Consider the following 10321-nt stretch of genomic DNA (forward strand, 5'->3'; position numbering starts at 1 on the left):
AAACCAATGAGTGACATTGAATTGGATCCCTAGCTCAAACACTTACAGTTTGGTGTTTTTGTTTTTGTTTTGTTTTATGTTCAAGTATAGGGAATGGAACTTAGGATCTTGTGCTTTCCAGGCAGATGTAGAGCCGCTGAGCTACATCTCTGCCCCTACTTATAGTTTTGTAACTTAATATAAATTATTTAATAATTTTAAACTTCCATTTTTTCAACTGAAAATGAGATCAATATTTTATATCACTTACAATTTCATGGTGGAAATTAAATTAGATTGTTTTAGCAGCTACTAAATTAATGTAATATTAGAAAGGCAGACATCTGAACAGAGTACAACCATTGTCCATCCCCGTTGTAGAATATTTACACTGAAATGTTTAGTATTTGTGATAGCCAGACTTCAAAGTGATCTCCAAACGATATTCTCTTTCTGAACTTCACACCCTTCCATAGTCACCTGTTCCCGTGACCAAGGCTGATCTACTTCACAACAGAATACTGAGAAAGCTGTTGCTGTCTCAGACCCTGAGAACTGCTCACTTAGGGAAGACAGCAGTAATGTCACTAAGGCAGCAAGCAGTACAGAGAAAAGGCCAACATAGTGAAAAACAGAGACCTACTGTTGATGTGTTTGTGTGCATGAGCCATCTTTGAAGGAAATCTTCCAAGCCAGTTACACCTTCTCCTTTGTGTAGCCAAAGATGTTTTGACTCAGCCTTATGAGACACTCTGTGCCAAAAATTGCTCAACTGAACTATTATCAAACTATGGCCACAAAAAATAGATAACATTTAGTTTTATTTTAAACCACACAAAATATTAGGGTAATGTGTTATGCAGCAATCAGTAACTCAACTCATACTACTTTGATTTTTTTTCAAAATAATGAAACCACATTAGCTCAGTGGTTCCACTGCCTGCCTGGCAAGTGCAAAGTCCTGAGTTCGATCCCCAGCACCAAAAAAAAAAAAAAAAAATCAAATAATGAAATCATAGCCAACTCTTAAAGTAAGAGTTAAATGTGTTTCCTCAAAAAGGGAAGGCAGGGACAAGGGGAAAAAATGAGAACCAAGACCAGTCATGTAAAGGTACAATATCCCAATGATGAATATAACCATACTGTATATCTAAAATGTACCAATAAACTCAATGAAAAAAAAGAAAGAAACAGAGAGAGAGTTCTACCTAAAAAAAAAAAGGGAGCAATGAAGTTATACCATGCTTCATAATACATTGTCAACCTAAACAACAAATGGAGAATAATTTTCTAAAGATAATGAGTGTATTCAGGAATAAACCTTGCAACAGAAATTACATGAGATTGGCTAAAAAGCAAAGGAAGACAAAGGTTTTTAAAGAGAAAATGGATTATAAAAGTTGTTTTGAAGCTGGGCTATGGTGGTGCATATCTATCATCCTAGCACTCAGGAGGCCAAGGCAGGAGGATCGCCACAAGTTCAAGGCCAGCCTGGGCTAAGTAGAGCTCCAAGCCAGCCTGAACTGCATAGGGACACTCTCAAAAATAAAAATAATTGCTTTGAAACTGTTGTTCTTGACTATAATGATCAGTAGCAAGGGCAGTGTGAGTCCAGTGTTGGACAAGTAGTTTCTGGGCAGATATTCTTGCAAAATGTTGTGTGTGTGTGTGTGTGTGTGTGTGAGAGAGAGAGAGAGAGAGAGAGAGAGAGAGAGAGAGAGAGAGAGAGAGAGAGAGAGAGAGAGAGAGAGAGAGAGAGAGAGAGAGAGAGAGAGAGAGAGAGAGAGAGAGAGAGAGAGAGAGAGAGAGAGAGAAATTGTGGACTTTGTTTAAGGTCGTGGTTATAACATTTTTTTGTGATTATTTTGGTTACCAGACATAGGCACATGAGATTCCCTTTTTGATAACCTCCCAGTTTCCTTTATAATCTTTTTCAGGGTTTGATACAAATGAATACCTCTTGATTCTGACAACTTTCACAATTTCCACACACTGTTGTATTGAAAACCACATTATTACCGAAGCTCTTTCATAGTATAACAAAGAATTCAATTTATACGAAGTGTATTTATTTACTTCCTTATGTTAATACAGCAATTATAAAATCACTTTTGTTTTTCCATTTCTTTCCACTTATTTAATTAGTCTACAGTAGCCATTTCCAACAGCATCATGGGAAAATACGTTAGTCTGGACTGTGGTATCTGTATTACGTTTCACTCCACACTTTTTAAAGAGATTCTTTTTCTCAGAATAAGGAAACCTTCAATAACAGAGCCCAGAAACCTCCTGTGTACTGGTTTACCATTCAGTTCTTTTAAGTTAAAAAGCAAGCAAAGAAGTGATAGGGCCCCACATTGCTCCACATTCAAATTTGGCGTGATTGCCACGGGGCCTACTGTCATATGTTCCAAAGTGTCAAGGCTAAGTCCACTCCAGAGTTATGATTTGAACACCTAGACAGTTCTCCATTTCCTAACCATTGATTGAATGCCTTGATGTGCCAGGCACTGTATTGGGTTTTAGAGACCCTGACGATCTTAACACCCTTTGCTTTTATTTTCCTGTAATTTTTGCTTTTTTCCCTTTTTCAAATCATCCAAGAAACACACTTTTAAATGTGTTCAAAGGAACATCTCAAGAAAAAGTCATAAACTTCCTGTTTAGAATATAGTGTTCACCTCATCATTTAGCTTTGTTGGAATTAGTGTGAGTAAACTGCTTCGGCAATCTGAATTTGTGATTAAATGATGCCTACAGCTGCGTGTAGCAATTAATGTTAAATGAAATTTTAGTAGAAAGTTGCCAATAAGGTAGGAGTTTTAAGACAAAGATGAAACAACCACTATTTTGTGACCAATAAAATTATCAATGAAGAAAATAATGAGGAACAACTGAAAATTGTGCAAATAAATGAACCATAAATACTTCAATGGATTTGTGGTGATTTTTTTTTCCTAATACTACTCTGCACTTTCTGCCTTGAAAACATCTACAAATTTATTCTCCTTATTTTTATCAACCTAACAACCTCATGTAATTTCCTTTGGCAGAATTATTAAGATTTAACATTTATATGGGTGTTGGAATTAACTCTAGAAATATTAAGTTTTCTTTCCCGACTTTCCTGTAAAACAAAATGAGAAAGCCTTTGTTTGTTGATGGAAGACACATCTGCAGTCTTAAATCTGCTGCATGTGGCACATAATTAAGCAAATAAATTCTAGATAAGTTATTGTAAAGAAGAATCGTGCATTATATGTTCTAGTCATCCTAGAAAGCTATTATTGATGTTGTACAAACTATCCAAGCTTAACGTCAAAACAAGCATCACCAAGAACATGAAGGTGATGATCAGATAGCAAGACAGATTGTAGTGACATTCAAAGTAATTAGCAAACTGAAGGACATAAGCATCGACCAACCAAGATTGACGCTAGGTGTAGTGTCAAAGCAGTTTTGGAGATCCTTTGCTTTACCTCAAGTTAACCTAGTATAGGGGCCAATTGGATAAACCACATTTAAAGAAATTCAGGGAAGGGCCTGTTATTCATTGATGCAAAATCATTTCAATACTTTAGAGACTCATATGTTCAATGTCAACACTACTTCACTGGGTGAAAAAATGTCTTCAAAATTATTTCAAAAATATTGTCTCTGCCTAAACCATGTATAGAATTCCTTTTTAGAACTGCCTTCAGAGATACTTTACAAGCCACATGAGAAAATGTCTCCTTAATTTCATCACAATTCACTTTTTACCAAAAATGGTATTACTCAGCTTGTTCATACACATTATTCACCACTCTTGGCTCTGAGTAGCTTTCAGTTATTTCCAAAAATTAGACTCAATTCCAAAGACAAAGATATATTGAGAACCTATTTTTAAATGTTTCAGGCAGTACCTAAAGCAGTTCCAAATGAGGAAAAGAAAACTGTAGTTAAGTTCTTACTACATGCCATTACAGTACTAGACATTTACCTATGGTTACCCTATTTAATTTCACTTTATTTTATTTTATGTCATTGACCATTTGGGAGCTTAAAATCAGACACAGCAAAATTTCCAGGACAAAAATTCATAGCAATGTAAAGAAATTTATTTTCTCTAGTATGATAGTCTACCTTTGAATTACAACTTCTTACTCTGATTACTAGATTCATGGATAAGAGCAATTTGAAAGAAACAGGACAGTTTTCAACCTCCTTTCAGTAAAAGGAAGCTATCAAATACATGCTAGGACAACTATATTACAACTAGCCTTTGCACATATGAGGCAAATTTTAGAAGAGTCTATATTTGGCTAGGGTGTACATTTCTATGAATCTTAGCATTCACAAACTGCTAATGACAAAAAAGTTTCTATTGTTGCATTTTCAACAACATTTTAAGTACCTACTATAATCAGGCATACTTGAAATTTTACCACTATTTTACTGAGCTCCCACAATAACACAGTACAGCAGACACTTCTAAAATTTCCAATGCCTAGGTGAAACAATAGTCTCACTGAGGTTGAGGAGCTTATCGGAACGACAGGGCCAAGACCAGCCATGCCCATTCTACAATCCTGCTCTCATCACCATCCAGCACTGAAAGAACTGAAGAGAATGCTGTCATAGATGGTCCAAGCTTGAGCTGCTCTAACAAAGCAGTGTCGACTGGATTACTTTAAAACAACAGCAAGGTCGTGACTGATGGATTCATTCTGCTGGGTTTTCTGGGGTTGTGATCCTCATTGTCTTTTCCTAGGATATTGTTTAAAAATTTTTGGAGTGCTGGTTTGGTATTCATGAAGTTCCTAAGGTGCTCTTTGTCGTGAAAGTATCTTATACCCTTTCACATTCTGAAGACTAGGCTAAACCAGGATTCCAGAGTCCTCTTTTCTGGTACTGTCTTCTCATCACTTCATTGTTTTCTCCCACTGAGAGAGCCACTTTTGCTCTCTGAGTTCCCTTTCTTAAAGACACAAATCATATTCATGTGGGCTCCTTCCTCTTGACCTAATTGCAACCCAAACGCTTCACCTTTAAGTATATTTATGGGGTTAGGGTTTCAATATGTGGAATCTGGGGGACCCAAACCCTTAGTCTATTGCAGCTTGCTACTTTGCAGAATCAGAAATTTCGTTCTGTGTTTAGAATAAAGTTTACACCCTTTTGTACAATTTGCATATAGTTAAGTACAAAAGTAGTGACCTATACAGAAGATGAGAGAGAAAAAGGAGTCTGCACTATAATGATAGAAAGAGCACACAATCCTTAACATTCTCAAAATTTGCTTGCCTGAAGTCTGGTCCTAAAATGGCTGAAATTTCCACTATGAAGCTATCTTCTGGGGAAAGCAATGATTATTTTGTTTTGATACAAGTATTGCCAACTAGTTGTCACAAATAGTTATTCGTATACTGAAAGTATTAAATCTTAAACTTTATAATTTGTTTTTAGAAAATGTTTTGTTCATTTTAGTATGTATGTATTACTATATACATACATATGTTTAAAGAACAAGAGAAACTTGTGTAAGTATGACCAGTTACAAATACAGCAATGTTAGCGCTATTGAATGCCCTCCTCTGTCTTATCTCCTTCGTTTTGCGCAGATAGTTACTCATTAACCTGACTGTCACGATTTTATTCTCTTATTTTCCATTGGTTTACACAATGTAGGCACCCCTAACATGATATTCTTAAAGGCTTTCATTTTTAACTTTATGAAAATGAAGTAATTTGGAGTATATTCTGTGACCTCTTTTTACATGATCTGTGATATTCATCTATGTCAAGGTGTGTAGCTTTAATTTGTTTATTTTCTTGGCTATGTACAACTCCATTTTATACCTGAATTTATACATTTAATTGATTGTTGCTATACTAGTAAATTATTTTCAGGTATTTTATTATTGTTGCTCCTGTTACTAAAACAATGCTGTTATGAATATTCTTGCACAGTAGCTCCTGGCTCACTTCTAAGAACAAGTCTCTAGGGTGCATAATTTGTGGTAAAATTGCTACATTACAGGATGGTAGAGATTCCTCTTTATTATGTAGTCTCTTATTTTAAAAGATAGAGGATTGGAAAAGATATTTCCTAGTCTTCTTGCAGCCACTCATAGTCATTTCACTGGGTTCCCGCTAATGGTCCAGGTTGACTGTACACTCTTTCCCTTTCCCATCCTCTGGTACACTCAAGTGTCTTCAGTGTAGTTTATAAATCATGTAGAATTGGAAGGTGGCCTAGAATTTGAGAATACAACAGTAGTCGTAGTTGCTATTGTTAGTCATTCTAAACTTTCCAAGTCTATTGGATGTTAAATGTGATCTAACCAAGATTTTAAATTCCATTTCCTTGATTGTTTTCTTATGTGATTTACAATCATTCAAAGTCCTTCTGTAAATATGTTCAGGTCTCTTGCCCTCAGTTGTTGTTTCTTAAAAATTTGTAAGAGGTTTTAGTAATTCAGGTGGATATGTTGCAAATAATAATGCAATACTTTCATTCTCTTTACGGTGTATTGGTGATGATTTTGTTTTAATGAAATCAAATGTCCCAGATATTCCTTTATTATTTATGTTTTCTGTATTTTTGACACTGTACAAATTATGTTCCTAATATCATGAAGATACTCAGTTAAGATTACCTAAACTCTTTAAGCCATTGATTTTTGCATTCAGACCAAGTTTCACTCATTCCATTTCTGATATGCTTATTTTTACAAGAGTAAAGGGTTGAGTTAAAACCAGCAAATGAAAATCACAAATAAAAATGAGTATGCCCATTGGCTTTTGCATTTTATGTGAATATTATCATTCATGTGTACTGAAAGGGGGAAAAATTGGGGGAACAATCAGATTGAAGACATTGCTTCAGAAGTTACCTTAGTGAGAGTTAATATAAATAAATGTCAAACCATATTTTTAAATACCCCTTAACTCATGTACAGAACAAACTGAATATGGGTTATAAGTGTTTCATGTGAAAAAGACAAAGACTTCTAACTTGTGGTTGATGAACTAGACACACCTCCAATTGTGTGACTAGGTTGCTAAGAAATCTAATGGCATTGCAGATTTCAGTAGAAATAGATTGTCCAGATCATAGCAGATAATATCTGCCCTATAGTTTGTACTTGTTAGACAACAATGAAGCTATTGCAATTTACTCTGGTGTTATTCTTGAAGCACATAGGTAAGCTAGACTTTATCTCAGAGAAATAAAGATGGTAATGGAGTGAGAAACCACAATAGAGAAATACAGTTGAAGGAACTTGGAAATCTTAGATGGAAATGGATATATAGATGCACAATAATTATTGTATTTAAAGTATAAATGCTGTCTTACCAAAGAGAAATTGTGTGTTTGTGTTCTATATTACTCCAAATAAACACCAGAGATCAATGGATAGAAGTAAAATAAAGTAGATTTAATCTAAATTACAAAGGGCTTTATAGCTGGACAATGTATCTTCAAAAAGATCTGATTCACTGAAGAATGCAAGTCTCCTTTTCCAATATCGATGACATTGAAATAGAATCTGAATGATTATTCATTAGGATGTTACCAGTAATAGCTACTATCTATTACTGAATTTTACTGGTGAGGAATTATTTAATGTGCTTTGTCTGCATTTTTCCATTCAATCCTCACAGTGGCCCTAGGAGATGGGAACGATTTTATCATCATTCTCTAATGAAGGGTCTGAAGCTTAGAAAGGTTAAGTAATTTGCCCAAAGTCACATAATTTGTAAAAGGCAGAAAGAACATCTATCTTGTGTCCAGAGACTGTATTCTCACCCACACTGCTTCTCACTTGTCAATGCTGTAAAAAGATTTGCTGCACTTGGAGAGGAGCTGTACAATGTGGCTTTTTAATTCTGAGACTACTTGGTTCTAAAAAGTTAAAAATATATTTCCCTGGATGCATAAAATAGTATGGAAAGCAGATACCAGGGGGAATGGGGTAAGTAACATTTAATGAGGGAAGAAAAAGTCTGGAAAGATCTTAAATCCAAGGCATTGGTCCAGGAAAAATATATTCCTAACCAGTTGAAGGCAAAGGACACTGCCTGAAGGTTAAACACACATGGGAGAGAGGTGATGAGGGAATAGGAAATAGCAAGGACAGAAGACAGAAAAAGTCTCCCTGCCTTAGCAGAGGTCACTCAGTGATCTGAAATGATGTTCCAAGCAACACCTTTTGTTGCTAATCAAGAATTAAGAGGAACAGGGAAGGACTATCACCTCTTCATTAAATGTGAAGGACTCTGTAAAGTCCTTACTTTCATTAGGTTTTTTTTTAAAGTAATTAAATAACAATCATATAAAACTAACCAGAAAGATAGTAAATGAATCCAAATGGGTATTGTTAAATATTTCTTTCATGCATACATTCATTTAATAAATATGTATCATGTGCCTACAAATTGCTAGGCACTTTTCTTGGTTCTGGACATACAACAATTAGCTAAAAGTGTTCCAATACCCCACCTCAACACAATTCCCTACATTCAATGACTAGAGATAAAGAGAAGGAAAATTGCAAGTTAGAACCCAGATGGGAACTATAGTGATTTAGCAAGACTCTGTCTCAAAATTTAAAATAAAAATGGGAGGGAATCAGAATGCAGCTCATTGTGAAGGCTCTGAACGTCATCCCCAGTGTGACAGTGAGGGAGAAGATTGTGGAGAATATTTAGAAATATACAAATTTTTAAAAGAGAGAAAATTATCAGGAAAAGAGGATGTGTTCGGGCCAGTATAGTTTAAATTCGTGCTTATGAATCACAAACACTGTAAAATGTCTTGTGGCAATGTTAAAAGGACACTAGACAAAGCACTTCCCTTCTCTTATGCTCATTTCCTCATCTTTAAAGCGAAAAGCCTAATTTTAGCTCTCTTGACCACATAAGATGGGTTTGTATTTTTGATGATGTGTTTCTGATAAATTTGAATGTGGACTTCAAATTATAAAGCAATATATACACATAACTTTATTTTACTACAAAATATGGTTAAGGCTTTTTAGAAAATCTTTTCTCTGGATTAGCAATATATACATATATATGAATATGTTCATACACATATCTGTATATATGTGTGGGCATACGAGGGGGAGAAAAGAGAAACTTTATTTTCTATTGAAAGTAAAAATTATATGAGATGATACAGTCCATCTCTTATCTTATATGACCCACCTAGTACACTTATTTTGACAAGAAATACATATGTCTATGGTGGAACTCAATACTCAGGTCGTAGGAATCTCCCTGGAGCCTCTTAGCAGACCTGGGACAGTACATTTCTTCCCCATTCAGGTCTCCTTGGATTACCAGGAGACATTGCAAAGCTATTTCAATCACTGCCAAAATGCTGGTTTCCATCCTCCATCCAAAATACTCAACAAAATTGAGCTTGTCAACTATGTTTATGGTAATAAATCTCTTTTCCTCCAATTCTCCTGACATTCTAATGCCTTCCTGAACATAATAAAAAGGTCATTTTCCACCTGAATTCATTTTCTCCAAGCTGCCTTATATTTCTGCAAATCCAAGTTTCAACAAGTTTGATTTCATTCCTTCTACAGTATTTTATTTGCTTTAACCAAGCTAAAAATCCCAACTGCCACCCAAAGCACCACTCTAATAGCTTGAATGGGGATTATATTTTATTGGCTGACTGTATAATGTGGATACAGCTGAAAGCTGAACTGCTCCTCTTTCTTGAGTGACAGAGAATTAAATGCTCCCTTTAAGATATTGTCCTAGAATTCCTTATGATTTTGTTTCCCACATCACCTCAATAATTTTCTATGTATCAATTACGCCAAGATCAGCATTCTCTCCTAAATATGAAACAATTTTCAAGAAGCCCAGAGATATAATCAGATCTTAGGCTTTGCACAGCCGTTTGCGCTGTGAAATATTTCACAATCCTGTCGCTAGTTTCCAGAGGACAATTCAAATAGTAGCCTGCAAGGAGTTACACATTCTCAGCTGCTGAGGAAAGCGTTCTAGTAAAAACAGTAGTATTTATTTTTGGATGGGTTTAGGGGTTGATTTCAACGCAATTGTCATTTCTACAAGACCTTATCTAGATCCATTAACAATGAAATTTTTGTTGTTGGTTTTGCAGGAGGTGGGAGGGTACTCTATTAGGAGCGTCCTCAAGCCCAAATCTGGAAAAACCTTGGACTCTTTGCCAGTGATAATGGGTAAGTCATATGTGTGTACTTGCTTATTTTAACACATCTGTGAAACTCATCTATGTAGATGACGGTATCCACTTCCCCGAAATAATGAGTCAGGGGCTTGTGATCAGCAAAGCTCGCAGTGACCTTTTCAC

Source organism: Fukomys damarensis, unplaced genomic scaffold (genome assembly GCF_012274545.1).
Source record: "Fukomys damarensis isolate Sample0158 unplaced genomic scaffold, DMR_v1.0_HiC HiC_scaffold_24, whole genome shotgun sequence".
In the NCBI taxonomy this organism is placed as follows: domain Eukaryota; kingdom Metazoa; phylum Chordata; class Mammalia; order Rodentia; family Bathyergidae; genus Fukomys; species Fukomys damarensis.